General features: G+C 42.5%; 1 pseudogene; it reads left to right on the forward strand.

Moving 5' to 3' along the window:
- Positions 1-26,051, forward strand: part of LOC123842502 (splicing factor, proline- and glutamine-rich-like) — a 164,321-nt pseudogene that overhangs the window by 53,107 nt on the left and 85,163 nt on the right.

Genomic DNA, 26,051 nt, shown 5'->3' on the forward strand with positions numbered 1-26,051 from the left:
GATTAACATAAGAATAATAAAAAAAAAAAAGAGTGAACGTCAGGATGCTTTACCCCTACGATCAGGAATGAGACAAGTGTGTCCACTCTCAACATTCATTTTTGACATTGGACAAGATGTTCTGGCCAGTGCAATCAGATAAGAGGAAACGAGGCATTTAGATTGGAAAGGAAGAAGTATAATTGTTTATTCACAAGTGACAGGATCATTTATGCAGAAAAACCTGTGGAACATACAAAAAAGCTATGAGGGCTAATAAGTAAATTTAGTAAGTCTTCAGGACACAAGAACAATATACAAAAGTCAACCGCACTTCTGTCTATTATGAATGAACAATAAGAAACACTTAGGGATAAATATGACAAAAGATTTGAGTAACCGCTACACTGAAAAAGACATTAAAGACATAAATAAAGGGAGGGATAAACGTCTTTTATTCAATGTTGTTAAAATGTAAATATCCCCCAAACTGATCTATAGAGTCAATGCAATCCCAATCAAAATCCCAGAAAGCTTTTTTGCAGTAATTAATAAACTGATCCTGAAATTCATATGAGAATGCAAAGAACCTAGAACAGACAAAACAACTTGGAACAAGAATCAGGAAAGAATAAAGTTAGTTAACACTCCCTAATTTCAAGACATTATAAAGCAGTAGTAACCAAAACAACGTAGTATCGGTGTCAAGGCAAAAAAAAAAAAAAGATTAAAGAATCCAGATTTAGACCCACACATAAAAAGACATTTCCCACCACATAGCAGGTGTTTATTCTGTGCCACACATTGGGCTAAGTGCTTGAACGTGCTAACAAATCCCCTTTTAATCTCACATAACAACCCTATGAGTGGGTGCTGCTGTGAGCCACATTTTAAACACGAGTGTACTGGAATCAGAGATATGAATGCACTTGCCTAACCGACCCAACTACGGTGGTAGAGCATGGATCTGATTATAAGATCGATGTTTTTAACCACCTGTGGAAAGAGTGGACCACATCTGATGACCAACTCAGTATCAGGGCCTATACCCTGTCTGATGGGGCCCTGCCTCACTCAGGTCTTACGTTGTTGGAATCATTTATACATGTGCAGGGAGACATTACCTGTTCTCAAAGACTGGAGAGGAACTGGCCAGGTGAGCACTCACTTCCCGCTTTGCTTGCACGTAGCCTGGTTGCAGAATTGGACCTAAGAATCCACCCAGCTGCATTCGTGTCCTGGAGGTTTATCCATCTTACTGGCCTCCTACCCATTTCAAGGATCTTGTTGCCAACAGAAATGTAGCCAACCTACACCACCAGGAGCTTCTTCACCGTTTTTTGCCCTTGCTGCTGGGTGCCTACTCCTAGTACACTACAAAGGTGTCTGGCCCTACGCCAGGCTCTGAGCCTCTTGCAGTCCCACTGAAGTTGCTGCTCTGCAGCAGGACAGGCATGTTTTGCTGCCTTTCTCAACAAAATGGAAACCCAGCCTGTAGCTTGTAACACAGAGTAGTTAAGGGGCGCCTGGTGGCTCAGTCGTTAGGCGTCTGCCCTCGACTCAGGTCACGATCCCAGGGTCCTGGGATCGAGCCCTGCATCAGGCTCCCTGGTCAGCGGGAAGCCTGCTTCTCCCTCTCCCACTCCCCCTGCTTGTGTTCCTTCTCTTGCCGTCTCTTTCTCTGTCAAATAAATAAACAAAATCTTTAAAAAAACCCCCCACACACAGAGTAGTTAAGACTGACTACAATTTGTCTCTCACGCATTACTTTGGTGCATAGAATGCCTGATCGCTTCTACACTGAATTTTTCCAACTGGCATCTATAATTCCCCTTCTGTCTCCTGAACAAAAGCCCTGCTCTGGTTGGAATTTTGTAAGCAGGAAAAATAATTAATATTTTCTGTGAACCATTTCATTTCAAAATCCATATACTGACTGAGGGAGTTCTCTGCAGAAGACCCAAAGACACCTGCTATTGTAAAAAATATTTCCCAGAATCTTGGCTCTAAAAGTAGATACATGTTATGCAAAGAAATTGGACAGCATGAATAAAATAAGATGTTTACAGAGGAGAAGAGAAAAAGAGGCACGTGTCCTACTCTAATATCTTGGTCATTTGGCATTATCAGCTTCTATTTATATATGAGTGATCTCCAGAGAATCAAAACTTCCTCATCTAGCATAAGAATTAATTTAAATAATTGAGCTATTTTAATGGAAATTATCCTAAAATACACAGCCTGGTTTCCATCTTTCTAAAAAAAGAACAATGAATATAATTTAAATTTTTAATGAAGAATCATGGTTATTTAATATAGTACAGTAACTTAAGTACAGTGTTGTAGGGTTTTTTATCAACAATATTTCTGCTGTTAGTAGGTAATCTCCCAAAACCATTCATTCTCACTTGCTGTGGACTGGAAATCTAAATAAGGAAGTTTGTTAGGATTGTATATAAAGTAAAAGTCAATAAGGAATAAGTAGCAAAGCGCCTATCTAACACCAAAGGCTTTGGTCTTAGTATATAGGTCTAAAGTTTTGGGGTTTTTTTAAAGATTTTATTTATTTATTTATTTATTTATTTATTTATTTATTTATTTATTTAAGAGAGAGAGAATGCAAACAGGGGAAGGGAGAGAGACAAGCAGACTCCTCACTGAGCACAGAGCCTGATGCAGGGCTTGATCCCACGACCCTGACCCTGAGATCATGACCTGAGCCAAAATCAAGAGTCAGATGCTCAAACCGACTAAGCCACCCAGGCGCCCCACTATATAGGTCTATAATAAATTTTGAATTAACTTTATGTATGTGTGAGGTAACAATCAAGGTACTTTTCTCCTCATACAGATATCCAGTCATTGCAGTATTCTTTATTGAAAAGATTCACGTATCCCTCCTGATATATCCCCCCTTTGACGAAAATCAATTAACTATTTATGTGTGGCTCTATTTCTAGATTTGTCATTATTATTCCATTTATCTCTACGATTAGCCTTTCTTGATTGATGAGCTTTATATTAAGCTCCAAAAGAAAGTTGTATGATTCTTCTGATTTTGTTTTTTATAAAACCATTTGTCTATTCCAGGTATTTTACCTTTCCATATAAATTTTAGAGTCCACTCATCATTTCTGAAAATGGTTGCTGGAGTTTTCATTGAGATTGTGTGGAATCCATGGTCACTTTGAACAGAACTGTCATGTTTACAATACGGAGTCTTCCAATCCTTGAATGCGGAGGATTCTCCATTGACCTTGGTCTTTTTAAATGTCCCCAGCAACGGTTTGTATTTTTCAGTGTACTGATCTTGCACTTCTTTTTTGAAGCTGAATTCAGAGTATTTCATTTTTGAAGCTATTGCCAAGGGAATTCTTTTATTCTGTGTTTAAATAATGTGTTGTTAGTATATAGAAATACAGCTGATTTCTATATGCTGCCCTGGTAGCCTATAACCTTGCTAAATGCACATGATAGTTCTAGGAGATTTTTTTGTAGCTTCCTTAGGTTTTTGTATTTGTCAAATCATGCCTTGTGCAAATAAGACAGCTTAGTTTCTTTTTCAATGTATAGGTCTTCTGTTTCTTTGCTTTGCCCTATTGCACTAGTGTGGACGGACATGTCCAGGACAAGGTTTAAGAGAAGGAGTAAGTGGACTTCCCTGCCTTGCCACCAGTCCTGGGTAGAAAACACTCAGTATGATGCTCTCTGTAGGGCTTTTGATGCTTTTTATCAAATTCTGGAAGTTCCCCACTATACCTAGTTTGCTAGGAGTTTTTTACCACAAAAGTGTGTGGAATTTTATCACATTTTTTTCTGCATCTATGGAAATGATTATATGGGTTTCAAAACTATGGTATCTTGCTAAAATCATAAATGACCACAAACTTAGTGGCTTAAAGCAACACAAATGTCTCTTCTTCCAGTTCTGCTGTTCAGAAGTCTGAAGTGTGTCTCACTGGACTAAAATCAAGGTGTGAGCTCAGGACTGCCTTCTTTTCTGCAAGTTCTGGGAGAGGATCCAATTTCCTGCCTTTCCCAGCTCCTAGAACCTCCCACATTCCTTGCCTCATGACCTTCTGCCTCTACTGTAAAAGCCAGCAAAGGTGGGTCAAGTCCTTCTCACATAGAATCGCTCTGACCTCTTCCTCAGTAGCCGTATGTCCCTCTGCCTTCCTCTGTCACTTATGAGGGTCCTGTGGTTTCACTGGGATCACCCAGATAATCCAGGATAATCTCCTCATATCAGGGTGTTTAACCCAAATCACATCTGCAATGTCCGTTTTGCCATGTAGGATAACCTATGCACAGGTTTGGGGAATTTAGGACATGGATATCTTTGGGGAGTCATTATTCTGCCTACCACATATGGTGTATTTATTCAGTGATCTGGGGATTTTAAACCAACCTGCATCCATATGGTAAAACCCAGTTTGTCGTGGTGTTTATCATTTTTACATATTATTGGGTGAAACTGGCTAAAATTTGAAGCATTTTTGCATCTATGTTCATAAAGGATATTAATCTCTCGTTTTCTTTCCTTACAATGTCTTTGTCTTGCTTTGGTATCAGAGTAATGCTGGCCTCATAGAGTGAGTTAAGGATTATTCTTTCCTCCCTTCTTTTCTAAAAGAGAACTGGCATTGTTTCTTCCTTTGGTGTTTCACAAAACTCACCACCAAACTCACACTGATTTTTTTTGTAGGGATATTTTAAATTACTAATTCCATTATTTTACTTCCTACAGAAATATTCAAATTTTCTGGTTTTCTTTGAGTTGTCTTGATAGTGTGTGTGTTCTCCAGGAATTTATCTAGTTCACATAGGTGGCCAAATTTGTTGACATAAACTTATTCATAATGTCCTTTCATAAAGTTGTTCATAATATTTTTTGTTATTCTTCTGATGTCTGTAGGGTCCGTTGTGATCTGCATCATCCACGTACTGATAATGTGTGTCTTTTCTCTTTTTCTTGATCAGTGAGCTAAAGGTTATTCTAAGTAATCATTTTTTTATAAAAAAGACCAGCTTAGATATTATTGATTTTCTCTACTTGTTCACTTTCTATTTCATTTACTTTCATTCTGGTTTTTTTTTTTCTTTCTTCTAATCAGATTCAATTTGGTATTCTTTTCCTGGCATCTTAAGGTGCAAGCTTCAAGTACTGATTTTGAGTCTTTCTTCTTTTCTAAACTTCTGTTTTCTCCCTGAGATCTACTTTAGCTGCATCCTACAAATTTTGTTATGTTATATTTATATATTTATTTATTTTATTATTTCCACATTTGGGGGGCTTTCCCAGATCTCTCCCTTTCTCTTCTTGATTTCTAACTTATATTGTGACCACAAAGTATTACTGTGTATAATTGCTGGTTTGCAGGCTGGCCCCTGTATGAGGAAGGCAAGGAGAGATCAAAGAAGGAGGCAGACCCCTCCAGATTAGTAAGTGGCATATATATATTTTATAAGAACTTTTCCCAGCCTATGGCTTGTCTTTTCATTTTGTTAATAGAGACTTTCCAAGGGCAAAATATTTTAATTTTAATGAATTCAAATTTATCAATACTTTCTTTACACTTCTTATGCTTTTGGGGATCATATTTAGTTTTTTTTTAATCTAATTCAAAGTCACAAACTTTTTATTCTGTTTTCTTCCAGAAGCTTTATAGTTTCAGAGTTCATATTTAAGTCTGTAAAATTACTTTGAGTTAATTTTTGTATATGATACAAGGTACAGGCCAAAGCTTATATTTTTACAGATGGATAGAGGTTGGGAAAGGCAGTCTTGTGAAGGTAATCTTTCTCCCACTTGGATGCATACAAATGGCCTTGGACCTGGAGCATTTCCTTACCAGGAGTTAAAGAGTCCACACAGGCTGTGTTGGGCTTATCATCTTGTAAGGGAATATCGTTCCTTGTTTCAGGTTCAATAAGTACTCTTGTCTCTGCTTAAAGTGTGTGCATCATATGGCACCTGACCAACCCCATTGCTACATCTACCTTCTGAGGGAAAGGGACAGGGTTCCTTCCACTGCAGCACAAAAGAGGTGCATTCAGGCCGGTTGCCCTTTGTTGTCCACAAGGACCTGCTGGCCCCAGGGGACCGAAGCCCACTATTGAAACCAATCTCGTTCAGTCTCTCTTCTGGGTAAGCAAAACATTGTTCCACTCAGTAACTGACTGCTTTGTATTTTCCTTGGCAACTCGGATACCAAGATGCTGGGAAGAAATGATTTGAGTCCTCCCGTGGGATTGATAACTGGAACACAGCACCCTACTCCCTTGGGATTGATAACTAACACATGGTACTCTGCTCAGCAGTATTCAGTTATTCTATGCCCATCTGTTGACAAGACTGCTTTCTTCATTGACTTGCCTTTGTATCTTTGTCAAAATCATTTGGCCATAACAGACACATGAAAAGATGTTCAATATCACTCATCATCAGGGAAGTGGAAATCAAAACTACAATGAGATGTCACCTCATACCTGTCAGAATCACTAAAATCAAAAACACAGAAAACAGTAAGTGTTGGCAAGGATGTGGAGAAGAATGAACCCTCATGCACTGTTGGTGGAAATGCCAACTGGTGCAGCCACTGTGGAAAACAGTATGGAAGTTCCTCAAAAAGTTAAAAATAGAACTACCTTATGATCCAGTAGTCACACTACTGGATACTTACCCCAAAAATGCAAAAACACTAATTCAAAGGGATACATACACCCCTATGTTTATAGCAGCATTATTTATAATAGCCAAATTATGGAAGCTGCCCAAGTGTCCATCAATAGATGAATGGAAAAAGAAGATGTAGGATGTATATGAATATTATTCAGCCATTAAATAGAATGAAATCTTGCCATTTGTGACAACATGGAATAGAGCTAGAATATAATGTTAAGCACAATAAGTCAGTCAAAGAAAGACAAATACCATATGATTTCACCCATATGTGGCATTTAAGAAACAAAACAAATGAACAAAGGAAAAAGGGAGACAGAGACAAGCCAAGAAACAGACTCTTAACTCTAGAGGAAAAATGATGGTCACCATAGGGGAGGTGGGTGACTCGATGGGGGAAATAGGTGATGGGGACTAAAAAGTACACTTTTCTTGATGAGCACTGAGTAATGTACAGAATTGTTGAATCACTATATTGTACACCTGAAACTAATACAACACTGTTTTTAACTATACTGGAATTAAAATTAAAAATGTAATGGATAAAAAAATTCTTTGGCCATAAATGTGTCGTCTATTTCAGGATTCTGGATTCTGTTTCATCAACATATACATCATTTCTCTGGCAACACCATATTGTCTCGATTACTATAGCTTTATACTAATTCTTGAAATCAGGCTGTATACAGGCTCCATCTTTTTTCCTCTTTCTCAGTATTGTTTTGGGTGTCCTAGTTCCTTTAATTTGTCAACGAGCCAATTTCTACAAAAATTCCTGCTGAAATTTTCCTTGGACTTGCATTGAATCCATGGATCAATTTGAGGAGACTTGACATATTAAAAATATTAAATATGCCAATTCATAAGCATGATATACATCTATATATATATTTAAGTCAGGAGTCCCCCAACTTTTTCTGCAAATAATTAGATAGAAATATTGTGTGTCTTAACGTTAAGAGGAAAAATCAAAAGTATTATGTCGGTACTTACATAAGAGAAAACAAATTTCTACAAAAGTTTTATTGACAAATTCAAAATATAATACCGGCATACCTCATTTTATTTTGCTTTGCTTTATTGTACTTTGCAGATACTACATTTTGCACAAATTGAAGGTTCATGGCAACCCTACATCAAGCAACTCTATCAGCACCATTTTTCCAACAGCATTTGCTCACTTCAGGTCTCCCTGTCCCGTTTTGGTAATTTTCTCAATATTTCAAACTTTTGCATTTTTATCATATTTGTTATAGTGATCTGTGATCAGTGATTACAACTCACTGAAAAATTAGATGATGGTTAGCATTTTTAAGCATTAAGTTGTTTTTAAATTAAGGTACGTACATTGTTTTTTAGAAATAATACTATTGTTCCCTTAATAGACTACAGTAGAATATAAACATAACTTTTAAATGCACTAAGAAACCAATAAATTAATTTGAGTCACTTCATTGTGATACTTGCTTTATTGTGGTGGTCCGTACTACCTCTTTTGACATCTGTGGAGGAGAAGGGAGCAGTTTCCAATTGCAGATCATTCTCCTGGTCTCAGGTACAGTGGCCTACAGAAGTGAACCTGCAGTGCTCAGGGACAGCTTTCCAATGGACAGCTCAAGAGGATTTGAGCCTTAACCTTCTGCATTCCAGCCCAGACATATGAAGACACAGGAAAGAAAAGATCTCTTTTCTCTTTCATAAAGGGTTGAGAGTGGGAAGTAGATTGGCTGATCAAAGGGCACTTTCATCTGCTGTGTCAGCACATATGAATCTCTATTGAAACGCTGGAAAATTTGCAAAAGAAAATACTACACATGGGGAGGAGAGGAGGAAGTTAGGGGGCTAAATTAGACTCTTTCGAATTCACAGGGAAAGCACATATGGTTTGCTCACAACAGTGACATCAGAAGTGAGCCCCAACTGGTTCATTTGCCGTCAGAAAAGTGCCTCCCTCCAAAAATTCTTGCCAGACTTTTCCCTTTTGAATCTCCTCCCACCTAGTGAAGAACATCAGCCCTACCCAGAGGGACTCACCTAACACAAAGAGCCAGGCAGACCACCGATTCCTCTCTTATCATTAGTGCATTTCCTGAGCTTGAGTCATTCACCTGGGGTTTAGTATTAGCCAGATGCTACTATTGCTCCTCAACCTTCCAGGTTCCAGAGAGGTCGATGGGGGGTGCTTAGGCCCCCAAGGATAGACCTGAGGGAGGGGTCTGTTTAGGGTGGTACCAGCTCAAGTTGCAGACATACTTGCTTCCATCAGATATTTATCTATTATAGCAATACCACCTGCCCCCCCAGCCCACACATGCACACAGCCTTTTCTCTGAGGCAAACACGCATTCTCAGAGCTAACACTAACACCCAGTGAGGAAGGCAATTCTCTAGCAATCTGAAAGATTTCCTTCTCTGAAATCACGAAGTTGGTTTCCATCTGGGGTTTTGCAGAGTTAAGAATAGCTCCCCATTCATCGTATACAGCTGTCTCCTTAGCACACAAGATACCCCCTAAAAGGACCTTTCTAATAATGGCTTTTTCTCCAAGGCCTAGGTTCTCCATAGTCCTAATTGAAGAGAAGAAAAAGATGTGCCTTATTAATTCAGTTAAAAATATAACATTATAACAGCACCTAAATTCCACCTTAAAATATTGCTTCATAGATTGTAGTCAATTGCTTGAGGGGGTGGGGAACTTTCAGATACATTTGTGTGGTTTGTTTGTTTTTTAACTGTGTTGCTTTTTTTAAATAACCTCTGGAACACGGAGCTGCTTAAAAACACATCCTCCAAGTATATTTTTTCCACCCTAAACACCATGAATATTTCAATAGACCGAATAATAGCTCTAAGTTCTTTGCTGTTCTAACAAATCTGTCATTAAAGGTAATAGAACAGTGTATGATTTGTTTCATTTCAAGGAAAAAGAAATATAAACTAGTATTCCTCATTTCCGTTAATCCACTGGTTTGTGCTAACAACGTTTCAAATAAAATCATACACTTCTGGCTGTGAAGTCAGTGTCTAAAGAAAAAAGACATAAATCAGAAGAGAAATAAAAAGTAGAAAGATCATTTTATGCTTCCTCCAGGAGTTGGACAGTCAGACCAAGTCACTGTGACGGCGACAATCTGAAGTCTGCAGCCTTCAATTGTGGGGATATTACAACAAAACACACACTTGCCTTAGTCCTAGTTTCTGGATCCTTGCAAGCCAGTGATGAGGGAAAGTCATTTAATGATGCAAGCCTGAGTCCACTGGGCACTTCATGCTCTAGCTATTTACTTCATATTTTATTTGGCTTATAAACAGTTATGTAAAAGACTTGAGGGTGGAGAGTTTCCTTCTCATTTTCCTTGAAGTAAATATGCCCCCAAATTATTTTCATTATTACAAGGTGTTCTCATCTGTCTGAGTTTATTAGTTAATAGTTACAGTTTGAATACCCTTTAGTGTCCCCCTCTGAGTTAAGAACCATGCTTACAGAAAGGAAGCAGGAGACTTATCCTATTCCCCTCTATTATGAGATATGAAGCTTAACAAAGCAAAAACAAATAAATACAGAAATAAAGAAACAAATAGCAAGGCCGTTTGTAAAGACTGACTTGCCAAGAGAAAAGTCTAGCTGCTTTTGTAGTTGCGCGAATCTGATATCCCCCAAAACCTCAGCTTTTCCAGCATTGCTATAATAGAATTAATTACCTAAAGTCTCCTGATATTTGTAACTCTCTTTTTGCCTACAGAGTTAGTCATTTTATAATTAAGAACTGGTTACTCCAAGATTCCTTCTGTTTCAACTGAGATCATCAGGTTATCTAGAGTTCCTGGGACCATTAATAACAAAAAATCCAATATAAATCAAATAAATCATAAACTTACATTGAAATAATAATGCCTTGGAAACCATAACCTGAACTCCCATTCTATTATAAGCCTCAGGAACTTGGTGGTGGTCAATGCTTTGGCCTGCAGGGATCTGACCAGTGATGGCATCCCTAGAAATGAAGTCGATGCTTCTTCCTAAGGTTACTGCTCTGCTTATAAAATCAGAAAAACTCCAGTCTGGAGGGTGGGTTTGGTCCTAACTCAAGTTACCCTTGTGGGGACTCACAGCCTCTTGCCAAGTTCCCAGACCTAAGTCAGCTGTAGACCTGGAGCCCCTTGATGGAGAGGTGGCAGTCAGGTTCTTTGAGGAAGGACTCTGCAGGGTAGTTACAGTTATCAAACAGGGAAGTCCATGTAGACTGGAAAGTTCCCATAGGAGAGTCACAGCATATACACTTAGGCTTTAGGACCAAAGACACGCTCCCTTTGTTAACAGAATATTTCCATTTGACAAGCAACTCTTTGCTTGATTTTGGGCTCTGGTAAAGACAGAATGTCCACCATGGATCACCAAGTGACCATGCCACTCAGACCATCCCTCACTGAGTGTTATCCGATCCACTGAACCAACCAAAACCCAGCGTTCATAGCAGCATTTCACAATACAACGCAAATGGCACTGTATCAGCTACCCATTGCTGTGCCTTTCCGCTGGTTTTACCTGGGCACACAAAGGCAAGTAGGGTTCACTGGGGACTATTGGTGTAACAATGCACCAGGTAGATATGTAATGGGTCCAGTGGAAGGTATAAGGAATCTTCCCATTTAAGTTGCCAAAACTACTATGTTAGTTGATATTACCCTATTATCATTAGTGCATTTCCTGAGCTTGCGTCATTCACCCTGGGGTTTAGTATTAGCGAGATGCTAGTATTGCTCCTCAAACTTCCAGGTTCCAGATAGGCTGATGGGGATGCTTAGGCCCCCAAGGATAGACCTCAGGGAGGGGTCTGTTTAGGGTGATACCAGATCAAGTTGCAGACTATACTTGCTTGTCTATATCTGAATTTAATGCAGATAAAGAGATCATGGGCCTCTAGGCTGGTGACATGATTGGATGAAACTTTAGGAGTCCTGGAAGGGGCGAATATATTTTGCATATGGGAAACCCAAGAATCACTGGGTTGGAGGGTGAGGTGGAGAGGCTGTGGAAGACTGAACATGTGGAATTCCCCATGAAGCCATAGGTATGAAGTAGTGAAGAGTAGTAAGGAGAGACATCTAACAGTCATTGGTCCACAGTGATTCTGAAATACATCCAGAAACATGTCAGGACTTCCTAAGGTTAAGAAATATTCCATGATTAAAACCCAGTTCTACTCCCTGGCAATTCTTCATCATTCCTGTCTTTCTCAGGGAATCTTAACTTTGTCCTCTCAGAGATCATTGTCTCCCCCCATAAGAAATGTCTCATGTTTGGACATGAATAACTCAGCCTGTTTCCTGCCATAGAAAGCTGGGGGATTCAGAGCCTCTTTGCATTTTGAATTGACTCTGTCTCATTTAGTTCAAGCGGGCAAAACCCTTTAAAAACATTATGAGCGGGACATCTGGGTGGCTCAGTCGGTTAAGCATCTGCCTTCGGCTCCGGTCATGATCCCATGGCCCTGGGATTGAGCCCTGCATCGGGCTCCCTGCTCAATGGGGAGCCTGCTTCTCCCTCTGCCAGCTCACCCTGCTTGTGCTTGCTCTCTCTCTCTCTTTCTCTGACAAATAAATAAATAATATATTTATATATATAAAAAACACTTCATAAGATTTCTATAGTGATTCAATAGTGTGATTCACTCTATACCCCAAGCTAAAACCATAATTTCTTTCAAGACTGATCCCTCTCTACTTTGAGCTTCACGTACAACCGCTGGAGGATTATGCCCTTAAGATACTTAAAAAGCCCTTCTTTCAGCTGAAGTAACTAAGCACCATCTTAAAACTTTCAGAGGTCCCACTTATATGAGGAATTCTTAATCTCAGGAAACAAACTGAGGGTTGCTGGAGTGGTGGGGGGTGGGAGGGATGGGGCGGCTGGGTGATAGACATTGGGGAGGGTATGTGCTGTGGTGAGCGCTGTGAATCGTTTAAGACTGATGAATCACAGACCTGTATCTCTGAAACAAATAATACATGATATGTTAAAAAAAGAAGAAGAAGAAGAAGAAGAAGAAGATAGCAGGCGGGGAAGAATGAAGAGGGGGAAAGCGGAGGGGGAGATGAACCATGAGAGACGATGGACTCTGAAAAACAAACTGAGCGTTCTAGAGGGGAGGGGGGTGGGGGGATGGGTTAGCCTGGTGATGGGTATTAAAGAGGGCACGTTCTGCATGGAGTACTGGGTGTTATACGCAAACAATGAATCATGGAACACTACATCAAAAACTAATGATGTAAGGTATGGTGATTAACATAACATAATAATAAAAAAAAAACTTTCAGAGGTCCTACAATCATATCCTTCATTAGATCTCTGCCTTGTGACTATTGCTTAGTTTGAGATTCATTTGCTGATAGGAAAACTAGAGATGAGAAACTGTTTCCTTTTCCAACCAGCAGGTTCTGTCTCTTGAATTTCCCCTAAATTCTGCTTACAGATGGAACAGTTTACTCTCTTATTAAATAGTTCCTTATTATATACAGCTATAAGAAGCCATGGGTATTTTCAAAATTCTGCTTGGAAATCTCCTTAGCAAGATCCTTAAGTTTAGGTACATTTTGTATCTCCCAAGCTATTACTGGTGACAGCTTTGCAAATTGCCTTCCTACTATAAGCCTTCAATTGCATGCTTCCCAGTCTCCAATGGCAGTTTCCTTACCTCCCAGCCTGTGTTCACTGCCTGGCCCTAAAGTCAATCCTTCATGTTTTACGTTTTTATTACCGAAGCCCCCCACTACTAGGTACTGATTTTTCTCTCAGTTATCCATTGCTGAATAACAATCACCCCAGAACCTGAGGCTTCAATCAAAACAAACAAAACTAACACAGTAGTTTAATATTTTTTATGATTCTGTTGACTTCTTATGATTGGTTCTCATGCTGGTTTTTCCTTATTTTTAAGCTGAAGGGCCAGCTGGGGACTGGTCTCAATGGAGACAGTTGAGAAATGCAGGTCTCACTGTGGTCTTTCGTGCTCAGGGAAGCCAGACATGGTTTCCTCACACACAGTCTCAGGACAGTGTTCCAAGAGGATTAATTCCAGTACACAAACATTTATCATATTTGCTGATGCCCCATTAACCAGTGCAAGTCACTTGTCCAAGCACAGTCAGTATGAGAGGGCTTGGATACCCAGAGACATGATCCACTGGGGGCCATTAGTATGAAAATCTAGCACAGGTAAATAGGACTTGGGGTTGAAACAGAATGGAAGTTCCAAGTAAACTGCACTAGGAAGTTGGCCAGACGTTTATTGATTCTACTGCTCTGCCTTTTATCCATCAACACATGTTTATGGCTTAATAGGAATTTCTTATGACCAGCTAATGAAGGAAGAAAAGTCAAGAGCCTGATTTGTTTATACCAGACAGAAGTTGTACCGAAAAGGTGGTGGTGAAGGGACATCCCCCCCGTGGGCAAGTATGTGGGTAGTGTTTTAAATTTTCTTTGTAATGTGGAAGGAACAAATGGGCTGAGTTACAGATATGCCCTGATTCATGCCATCAGGATTAGAAAATTGATAATAATGGGGTCTAGGAAGAAGTATATATATATGGGCCTCAATGAATGGGCACAGAATGTGAAGGTATTTATGTCTTATCAAAGCCACTCTCCCCTGCAGAGAACCAGTCTTAGGGAACCAGGAGGCCAATTTGTAGTAGATGCAGTTCACTGAACTTCTTCCATCAAGCCTCGTTGCTTCAACAATTTCTCCCTTACCCATGTCATTGTGTCCTACTGAGCAGGGGTCAAATCTGTGGTAAACTAAGAGTGACAATGGGCTCGTGCCAATGGAATTCACTGATCTTACCATATGTCCCATTACCAGGAAGCAGCTGCCTAGGTGGAAAGGTGGGATGGTCTTCTGAAAGCTCTGTCGTGGTACCAGCTGGGAAGCAGTCACTGTGAGGTCGGGGTTCTCTCTTATGGGATGTGGTAAATGCCCTAAACTGGCAACCAATACATGTGCCATTGGTGCCATAGATACAATGTATGGAACGCATAGCCAGTAGACAATGGGGTGATGGGGGGGAGTAGCCCCCTCACTATTTTACCAAATTATGTTTGCTTCTCATCCTACCATCTTGACCTGATGGGTTTGGAGGTCCTAGTGTCCAAGGGAAGAAGGCATCTGCCACAAAACATAGTAGTAGTTCTGATGCATTAGAAGCTGAGATTGCACCCTGGCCCTTTGGGACTCCTTATGCTACTAAACCAGCAGATGGAAAAGGAGTCCCTGGCTACTGTGACCAATCCTGATTACCAGAGACAAGTTGAGTTGTTATTCCAGTACCATGGGCAAGAAGGTCTATCTTTGAACTCAGGAATTTACCGGGGCACCTCTTATTACTCCCTTGTTCAATACTATGGTGAGCACTGTGAATTGTGTAAGAGTGTTGAATCACAGGCCTGTACCTCTGAAACAAATAATACATTATATGTTTTTAAAAAAAGAGAGAGAAGAAGAAGATAGCAGGAGGAGAAGAATGAAGGGGGGGAAATCAGAGCGGGAGACGAACCATGAGAGACGATGGACTCTGAGAAACAAACTGAGGGTTCTAGAGGGGAGGAGGTGAGGGGATGGGTTAGCCTGGTGATGGGTATTAAAGAGGGCACGTTCTGCATGGAAAAAAAAAAGTTGAAAAGAGAGCTACCGTATTGACCCAGCAATTGCACTACTGGGTATTTACCCCAAAGATACAAATGTAGTGATCCGAGGGGGAACGTGCACCCCGATGTTTATAGCAGCAATGTCCACAATAGCCAAACTATGGAAAGAGCCTAGATGTCCATCAACAGATGAATGGATAAAGAAGATTTGTGATGTATATACAATGTAATATTATGCAGCCATCAAAAAATGAAATCTTGCCATTTGCAACAATGTGGATGGAACTAGAGCGTATTATGCTAAGCCAAATAAGTCAGTCAGAGAACGACAATTATTGTACGATCTCACTGATATGAGGAACTTGAGAAACAAGACAGAGGCTCATAGGGGAAGGGAGGGAAAAATGAAACAAGATGAAACCAGAGAGGGAGACAAACCAAAAGAGACTCTTAATCTCAGGAAACAAACTGAGGGTTGCTGGAGTGGAGGGGGGTGGGAGGGATGGGGCGGCTGGGTGATGGACATTGGGGAGGGTATGTGCTATGGTGAACACTGTGAATCGTGTAAGACTGATGAACCACAGACCTGTACCCCTGAAACAAATAATATATTATATGTTAATTTAAAAAAAGAATGCTGGATCCTATAGTAACAGTATGTTTAGTGTTATAAAAACAAAATGAACAACAACAAAAAAACACCACCAACTGTCTTCCAGAGTGGCTATATCATTTCGCATTCCCACCCCAAAGAGTGAGAGTTCCTCTTGCTCCACATCCTCAACAGCATTTGGTGTTGACAGCGTTCTGGGTTTTTGACATTCTAATAAGCATATAGTGCTATCTCACTATTGTCTTTTTTTAAAGATTCTATTTATTTTTTCAGAGAGAGAGGGCATGAGTGAGGGGAGGGGGAAGAGGGGGTACAGGGACAAGCAGAATCCCTGCTGAGTGGGAAGCCCAATGTGGGGCTCCATCCCAGGACCCCAAGATCATGACTTGAGCCGAAGTCACTCGCTCAATTGACTGAGCCACGCAGGCGCCCCCTTTCACTATTGCCTTTACTTCCATTTCCCTGAAGGCATATGATGTGGAGCATCTTTTCCTATACATATTTGCCATCTGCAGATTTACTTTGGTGAAATATCTGTTAAGATCTTTGGCCCCATTTTTTAATCAAGTCATTTGTTTTCTTATTGTTGAACTTTAAAATTTTTTCATTGTTGAAATATACATGTGTGTATGTATATATATATACATATATATATACACATATATATGTACATAAAAGAGAGCAAGATGTCATTTTTTTCCAGAAGAGAATGTCATTTTTTAATTTTAAAAAGTTTTTTAATCGAAGTATAGTGTTATATTAGTCTCAGGTGTACAATATATTGATTCAACAATTCTGTACATTGTTCAGTGCTCCTCACAGTAAGTGTGCTATTAATCCCCTTTATCTATTTTGCCTACCGCCCCCACAAGCACACAAACCTCGCGTCTGGCAACCATCAGTTTATTCTTTGTATTTAAGAGTCTGGTTTTCGTTTGTTTGTTTGTCTCTTTTTTCTGTTTGTTTTGTTTCTTAAATCAAAATACACATGAATAAAATCATATGGTATTTGTCTTTGTCTGACTTATTTCACTTAGCAAATACCCTCTAGGTCCATCCATGTTGTGTAAGTGACAAGATCTCATTCTTTTTTATGGCTGAGTAATATTCCATTGTATATATGCACCACATCTTCTTTATCCTTTCATCTATTGGGTTGTTTCCATATCTTGGTTATTGTAAATAATGCTGCAGTAAACACAGGGGTACATATATCTTTTTGAATTAGTGTTTTAATTTTCTTTGGGTAAATACCGAGTAGTGGAATTTATGGCAAAAAATTTTGATCATATGACAATTCTATTTTTAATTTTTTGAGGAGCTTTCATACTGTTCTGCAATGTGGCTGCACCAGCTTGCTTTCCCACCAGCAGTGCACGAGGGTTCCTTTTTCGCCCTATCCTTGCCAACACTTGTTATTTCTTGTCTTTCTTACTCAAAGGGCTCTTTGTATATTTTGGATAACAGTCAGAGATGTCTTTGCAAATATTTTCTCCCCAGTCTGTGGCTTGTCCTCTAACCTGATACTACCTTTCACAGACCGAAGTTCTCAATTTAATAAAGTCCAGCTTATTGATTCTTTATTACATGGATCACACCTTTGGTGGTATATCTAAAAAGTCATCACCATGACCAGGCCAGTGCTTTCTAGAGTGTAGTTTGTAGACAACTCAGGTGTGGACCTTGCCAAATGCACATTCTGATTGAGAAGATCACATACAAGGACCGAGATTTAGCATTTCTAACAGGCTCCCAGATGCTGCTGATGCTGCTGAAAGCCACAGATGACACTTTACTGCTCAGGTTCAAGGAAGAAGACAAGTCCCACCAATACTATTAACCATAAGTTGTTAAGTCCTTGCCGTTCTTCAGATACTGTGCTAATTAAGCACTTAACAAATACAGCAATTAATTTAATGCTCACAACTCTATAAAGCAGATATTTTATCTAGCCAGGACTTTTTTTAGTTCTAGTTTCCAGTGCTAGAAACCCAACCAAAACTAATACCAACAAAAAAGAAAATTTGAAGAAACACATTAAGAGGGAAGTCTGGAGGTAATTGTGGCCTTGGGGATGATGACAAGGGAGAGGGTCTCTCCTGGAGTGATATGACCCTGGTACCCCTCCCCCTCTCTTCCCTCTCCTCCCCCCACTTACGTTTGGCTCTCTTTGGTTTATTCTCTCCTACTCCAGACAGGCTTTGCCCTATGTAATAGGAAACATGGCTTCAGCAGCTCCCTTTAGTTCTTGATGCAAGGAGAAAGACAGGGTTGGCCTCTGTCGTTAGAATAAATAAGACCCCAGAGAAGGATTCCAACTGACCTCACTCAAGTCACTTTCCCAGCTTTGGGCTGCTCTCTGTGGTCAAGAGAGTGCGTCACTATTGTTGGCCAGGCGTGAGTTCCATGTCCAGCCCTGTGGACAGAGATGTGGGGCTGGTGAATGGCAGCCCCTCCAGCACCAGATGGTGTTGGACCATTCCCCAGAGAAAGAGACACCTAGCAGACAAAACAACAGAAACCAACAACACAGTCAGCATCTCTACTTCATCAGTGAGAAAACTGAGATTGGCAAAGTTTCATCAACCTGCTCAAGTTACACATCTAGTAAGAGAATGAGCCAGGTTTTCCCAAAAGTGCTATTCAGACATGCACTGGAGGGCCTGAAACCAAGCCCACCTCTCACTTACGAGATTAGGCTAACATGGCAGAGTCAGCTGGTCACTGCTGCATGAATCTGACTCTGGCTCTGTTGGAAGAATGTTCCTCTCACCTGCAATCAAAGGGCCTCACTATTATACCACATATTTTATTGAAGAAGCTTATCTTAGCCTCCTGCAAGTGGTAATGAGAGCAGAAAACCCCTCTCCTCTCCCCTGTTGAAAAAGGACCTGACACTGGAGCTATGTCTAAAAGAGAAGAATGCATAATAGGACAGAGGTTCAGGGGCCCATGAACAGGGAGTCTGGACCGCACAGTGAAGAAGGCTTGGAGCCCGACTCATGGATCTCAAGGCTCCTCCCTCAATAAAGAGGAGTAAAGGGAGCAAGGGAGAGAGAAGGGGGCTTTCAACTCTACTGAGACTGTAGCAAGGTCGGTGACACAGCACCGGAGGTGTGAAGATAAGTGGGAGATTACCACTGTCTTGACCAGCTCGCTGTCCCACAACATTCCCTTCCTCACAGGGAACCTCTTTGACCCTCCAAATTACCCCAGCCTCTTATCATACCCTCTGTGCTTCCTGCACATAATGATCACAGTTTGTCACAACATACGGCATGGTCCTTCATGAATGACTATCTCCTCCGCTAAACTAAGTTTGGGGAGAGCACATCTGTCCCCCCATTCTGTGCCCAGTATCTCACATGCTGAGTACATAATAGGTGCTCGGTTGATAAATATGGAATTATTAATTATTTTAAAAAGACTGTCCTATGATATTTTCATCAGTGAACTAAACAGATTAAAAAGTGCAGAATGTGATCCTATTTTAACTAATTGCATAGAAATAGAAACCAAATGACTTATAATGGTCATTGATGAGTGGTAGAATTGGGGCATGTTATTTTGATACTTTAATGTTTTCTAATTTCTCTACAGTGAAAACTTCATTACACAATGTCTACTGTAATAAAAATGACAAAGAGAAAAACTGTCATGTTCTAAGTCATTGTGTTTGAAAATAATCAGAAGTTCCCAGACCTGGGGCAGTTAAGCCTCCAGCTCCTGATTTCAGCTCAGGTCATGATCTCAGGGTCATGAGACTGAACCCTGCAGGGCTCTGAGCTCAGTGTGGAGTCTGTATGGGATTCTCTCTCCCTCTCCCTCAGAACCCCCTCCCCACTCTCTCTATCTCAATAAATAAATAAAATCTTAAAAAAAAGAAGTTCCCAGACCTTTCCCCAACACAGTTACCAGCATTCCATCTGCAACAATATCCACTATATTTCCAGAAATGGATGCTTCTTTGGGGGAACGCAGATGGTCAAGGACTCCCTCATCCTGATGCTCGCATTTGTGTGCATCCTTTGCACTTGCGCATGGAAAGCATAAGTTTTCCAAAATGTACTATAATTTCAGCAAAATCTAAATTGGCCCTGGAGTCACCCCACCAAGTGGAAGGAGTCAGACCAAATTTCTCCCAGGTTTGCACTTCCTAAGAGGCTGGGTTCCAACTGCAGCACGTCATTAAAAAGAGATCACTCTGGCCTGTGCCATCCGCCACCTCCTGTGAAGCAAGGGGGCCTCCAGGGTCCCCGAGCGTCTTCCCCGGGTCTGCCTCGACCGCCCCGTGATCACAGACCTGTCTCGGGACCTGTTCCGGAGCCATGGCGGTGGCCTCCGCGACTTCGCTCCCCGCCACCCGGCGCGGGCCTCAATCAGAAGCGCGGACCCGTGGGTCCCGGCCCGGGCCAGGGTGGCCCCGCGCCCCCGATCCCGCCGCCGCCCCAGGCCTCGCCCAAGCCCGTCGTTCCTCGGGCCCCGGCCCGGCGCCCGGAGTGGGCAGCGCCCCGCCGGCCTCGGGCTCCGCACCGCCTGCTACTCCTCCGACCTCGGGCGCCCCGACGGGGCCTGGCCCCACCCCGCCCCCGCCGCCCGCTGTCACCTGGGCGCCGCCGAGCAGCGGGGTCCCCAGCACCCCGCCTCAGGCCGGGGGCCCGCCACCTCCCCCCGCAGGGGGCCCGGGCCCCGAGGCCCGAAAGGCGGCAGAATGCCAGGCGCCCGAAGCCGGGCGGCGGGCCGAAGCCGGGCGGCGGGCCGGGCCGCAGCGCTCCTGGCGGCGGGGAGCCCCGCGGAGGCCGGCAGCGCCACCCGCCCGCCCCCTGGCAGCACCAGCGGGGTCCCCAGCCGGCGGGCCGGCGGCCGCAGCGACAGACGAGAAGCTCAGCGACTCCGGGGGGCTGGACGCCACCTCGTCTCTCTCGGGGAGGCCTGGAGAGAAAACCTCCACGCAGCGCGGGCGGCTGTTTGTTGGGAATCCACCTGCTGGCACCACAGAGGAGGAATTCAAAAGACTGTCTGCGAAATATGAGAACCAGGAGCAGCTTTTATCGACCAAGGCCAAGGATTTGGGCTCATTAAACTTGAATCTGGGCATTGGCTGAAACTGCCAAAGCTGCACTTGCTGATACACCCAGGAGAGGTAGGCAGCTTCGGGTTCGCTTTGCCACACAAGCCGCTGCCCTCTCCGCTCGAAATCTTTCACCTTGTGTTTCCAGTGAACCGTTGGAAGAAGCCTTTCGCCAACTGGGTCCTATTGGAAGGGCTGCTATGATTGTGGATGATCGGGGCAGATCTACAGGGAAAAGCATTGTGGATCTACAGGGAAAGGCATTGTGGAATTGGCTTCTAAACCAGCAGCAAGAAAAGCCTTTGAAAGATGCAGCGAAGGTGTTTCTTACTGACAACAACTCCTCGTCCAGTCATTGTGGAACCACTTGAACAACTAGATGATGAAGATGGCCTTCCTGAAAAACTTGCACAGAAGAATCCAATGTATCAACAGGAGAGAGAAACGCCTCCTCGTTTTGCCCAGCATGGCACATTTGAGTATGAATATTCTCCGCGATGGAAATCCCTGGATGAAATGGAAAAACAGCAAAGGGAACAAGTTGAAAAAACATGAAAGATAGGGGCGCCTGGGTGGCTCAGTTGGTTGAGCGACTGCCTTCAGCTCAGGTCATGATCCTGGAGTCCCTGGATCGGGTCCCGCGTCGGGCTCCCCGCTCGGCGGAGAGTCTGCTTCTCCCTCTGACCCTAACCCCTCTCATATGCTCTCTCTCATTCTCTCTCTCTCAAATAAATAAATAAAATCTTAAAAAAAAAAAAAAACCCTACCAGCTTCTGATGGGCTGGTCAGTGTCCATCACCTCCACCCCCACCTGCTCTGTCGTCCTACCATGCAAGGTCATCACCTGTTGCCAGAAAGTTCCTTCTCAAGTACAAAGCTCTCAGTTTCTACCTCAGAGGCCAGGAGCAGATTGCTCTCCACACTCAAGGGAATCAAATGTCCTGTTTCTTCCCCCACTTGAGTCCCACAGTCTGTTCCACAGACCCCTGATGAAAGCGCGAGGCCACTTTGGATGAGGGTAGATGGCACCGTGTCCTCCGACTTGCCACTGCAGCTGGCGTCCTGCTTAGTCCCGCCAACCACCACCAACACACATAGCTTTCCCTGCAACTCCATGTTCTGTGTTGTGATAGAACACACTTAGGGCAGAGCTTCCCAACAGGGTGCAGCCCCCGGGCTTGTGACCTCTAGAGTCCACAGGGAAGCTGGGCAGAAGTCCGGGTGTTGGGAGCCCCCAGCTCTGGGGCCAGGCTCAAACAGCCTCCTCCCACCCATCCCCAGACATTCTACAAACACTGCCAGCTTCTATATGCACTATTATCCGAAAACCTTCCACCTAAGATGGACTTTAGCGTGTACTGCAGCTGAGGGGCTATCTGCCCACACTGCCTGCCCCCAGGCCACCAAGCTGCCCCTGCAGCCAGACACGGCTCTCCCCTGCAGGCATCTCTTTGCTCCCTCCATGGCTACTGAGAGCCACTGGCCCTCCTCTGCTGCGGGGTCATGAGAGCAGCTCCAGTCCCAACAGCACTGCTTACCAGTTGTGTGGTCCTGAGTCCAGTCTCTTCAAGAAGAACAGAACTTCTACTTTCCAACTGTTGTGCAGATGAAATGAGCAAGGGAAGAGAATGCAGCCAGCATAGCCCAGTAGGTGGACATCTTCACGAGATATGTCTTCTCCTTCCCCTCCTTCTCCCTTTCCCCCTCCCAGCCCTCTACCCATTCCTCTCTCCTTTCCAGCTTTCATTACTTTCACTCAACTATGTTTTTCAGCTTGGTGGAATTGGGATGTTTTTAGTAATTTTTAGCTAACAAGAAGGCTGGCTAGCTGACCAGTCATACTGTGGCATCTTTATCCTCCACATTTAAGGTTTTTCCTTAGGTCATTTAGCCGTTTCTTGTGCAGCCCACAAGGTGCTAAGAGTTTAACACTTAATTAATATTTCTCACACTAATCACATTTCATAGGGTCTTAGTGGACATCTCAATCAAAAACAGGGTAGAGAGTCTATGGTCAAATAAATATAGCAACTGTTGTGTTAATCCAAGATAAAGAGGTTTCTTTCCTATAAAAATTCTCAGGAATTTACTAGGTTTATGTGTTGAGTCACCAGGATGGGGCTATAACTCTACAGAAAATAAGAAATACTGGGCTAAGTATTGCCACTGCACTTCTCAAAAAAACTAAAAATAGAATGACCTTCTTTTGGGGATATGTCCCCAAAAGAATTGAAAACAGACTTGAACAGATACTTGTACAGTATGTTCACAGTGGCATTAGTCACAATATCCAAACGGAAGAAGCAACCCAAGCATCCATTGACAGATGAATGGATAAGCAAAATGTGGTCTATCCATACAATGGAATATTATTTAGCCTTAAAAAGGAATGAAATTCTGACACATGCTATAGCAGGGATGCACTTTGAGGACATAATGCCAAGTGAAATAAGCCAGATACAAAAGGACAAATACTATGGGATTCAAATTATACAAGAAACCTAGAGTAGTCAAATTCATAGAGACAGAAAGTAAAATGGTGGTTGCCAGGGCCTGCGGAAGGGGAAATGAGGAGCTAGAGTTTAATGGGGAATGGACTTTCAGTTTGGGAAGATAAGAAAGTTCTGGAGATGGATGGTGGTGATGGCTGCACAACAGTGTGAATGTACTGAGTTGCACACTGAAAACTCATTAGAAGACTAATTTTATGTTATGTATATTTTACCACTGTGTGTGTCTGTGTTTGTGTGTGTGTACAAAGCATATTTTTCTTTCATACTGATGTTTTAGGGAATTACACAGGATGCATTACGGTCTCATACAACTAAGTATCAGAAGTCATCTTCCACTTCTCTCTCCAACAAAGGAAGCAGAATGCAACTCCTTCCTTCCTTGCACAAAACCCAAAATAGCACAACCAGTTGAGCAAACAAGGATATAGGATGTGGTGTTTAGGAGAGTGAAAGAAAGCTCAAGCATCATGCATGCCTTCCCGTTGGCCGCCGGCAGTGGTCATTATCGCTCTTCACTAGAAGAATCCAGCCCTCTGGATTCTGCTTACATGAGTGATTGCACTCTTCTGCTTCCTCTTGAAGTTGCATGTGGTCACGTGACTTACAAAGCCATGTGTCACTTTCAGGTGGAAGCTTTAAGAACCAATGTTCCTTTTCCTGCTTAAGCGATTGTGGAAGCACAGAGCTGGAACTCTCACAGCCAGGATGTCCCAATGAAAACAGTGTGCACAGAGACCCCAGCTAAACTGCAGTGGGCATGTAGTGGGAGCAGTAATAGACCTTGGTTGTTTCAGTGTCTGAGATCTTGTGGTTATGTGTCACTGCAGCCTTGCCTGGCCTATCCTGACTGATATATTACTAAGGTTGTTCTACTACCCAACATTTGGCAGAATGTTTTAAAGGGAAGCAAAACCTTTAGTAGAAGGTGATTGTTAAAGAAATGTTAGGCTTCTAGGGGTGCCTGGGTGGCTCAGTTAGTTAAGCATCCAACTCTTGATTTTGGCTCAGGTTATGATCTCAGGGTAGTGAGATTGAGTCCTGGGTCAGGCTCCGCATTGGGCGTGGAGTCTGCTTTAGATTCTCTTTCTTCCTCTCCCTCTGCCCCTTCCACCTCTAAAAAAAAGGAAAGAAAAAGAAATATTAGGCTTCTAGCATGTGAGGTACAAAGTCTGAAAACTCTCCATAATTATTTATAAGAGCCATGAAGGAAGAAACAACCAATTCTATGCTGAAGAGTCTCAGGCAAGAACATCGTGTGAACAGAAGAGGACCACCAGAACAGTGCCTGTGGACGAGAGGAGTGAGACAAGACTGGAATAAATGGTAGTTTCTCAATCATGCTATTTGCAGTTAACCTGGGAATCCCTGCTCCCAAAATTAGACCAAACCACAAAGAGAGACATCTGAATCATAAAAACCTTTTTTTGCTCTGCCTCTTTTTCCACATATGACCAAGTCATACCCCTGATGCTTCCAAAGTCAGTCCACACATAAGGTTGGCACCCTTCTTATACTTCATATTATACCTAAAGTCCTTTTATGACCACCCCAAATGCTTAGGAATATTCCTGTAGGCCACCAGTGAGGCTGAGCGTGTCTACATATGACTGATGGTGATGATAATGAATTTTACTGATCTTAGACCGAATAGCAGGTGGTTAAGTGTTGTCTCATATCCAGCATACGGAGGACCTAGTAGATATTACTGAATGAATTCCACAAAGTATTTCAATCAAGGATTTCAGGTGAGATGTAGAATGGAATTGTCTTTTCCTGCATAGGCTCACTAATGCAGCCTGTGACATTGGTAGTTCCAGCTAGAAAGTAGTAAATGGTATGATACTTATATCCCTTAATGAAGTGAAGTAGGACACCCGAAATATTAGGTTGAATTATATGAGATTGCCAATGTGCATCATTTCCAACCTATATAAATGACAACTTTTACCATCCAACCTAATGCTTGATTGAAATGATTCACCCAGTGGATCTGGAAACCACACTTGGTGGCTTCTGCTCTACCACTTGCTGCCACAGCCAATACTCAGGAGAGGCCTCTAGGGACTGCCTGAGACGTGAATGGATGAACCCATGGCCCCAGCTCCGCATCTGGGGGCATCCTGGGGATTTGTCTGGGGCTTTCCATGCCTCCTGCAGCCACTGACCAGACTGCTGCCCATGAAAAGTAGCTCCTCCCCTCAGGAAGAATGGAAACCCTGCAACTTGTGCAAAGCTCGAGGAGGTCTGTAATAAACAAGAAACACACTGGTTAGCCACAAAATGTTGGAAATGGGTGGAAAAGCATTTGGCTGTGCTCACAGCCAACATTACAGAGTACGGCAAGCTGCTGCACCAATGCTAATAATCATCCTCCAGCAACCTTGTGAAGTGGACCCCACCATCACCATCATCCCATTTTACAGATAAAGAAACTGAGGCACCAAGAGATGAAATAGGAGTAAAGCGAAGAGCAAGGATGAGAGCAGAGGCAGCCTAGCTTAGCTCTAAGACACAATCTCCTCACTTCTGGGCTTTAAAGAAAATCA

The sequence above is a fragment of the Mirounga angustirostris genome, unplaced genomic scaffold, assembly GCF_029215605.1.
Source record: "Mirounga angustirostris isolate CCGP_5_RB_7025 unplaced genomic scaffold, mMirAng1.0.hap1 SCAF_1, whole genome shotgun sequence".
In the NCBI taxonomy this organism is placed as follows: Eukaryota; Metazoa; Chordata; class Mammalia; order Carnivora; family Phocidae; genus Mirounga; species Mirounga angustirostris.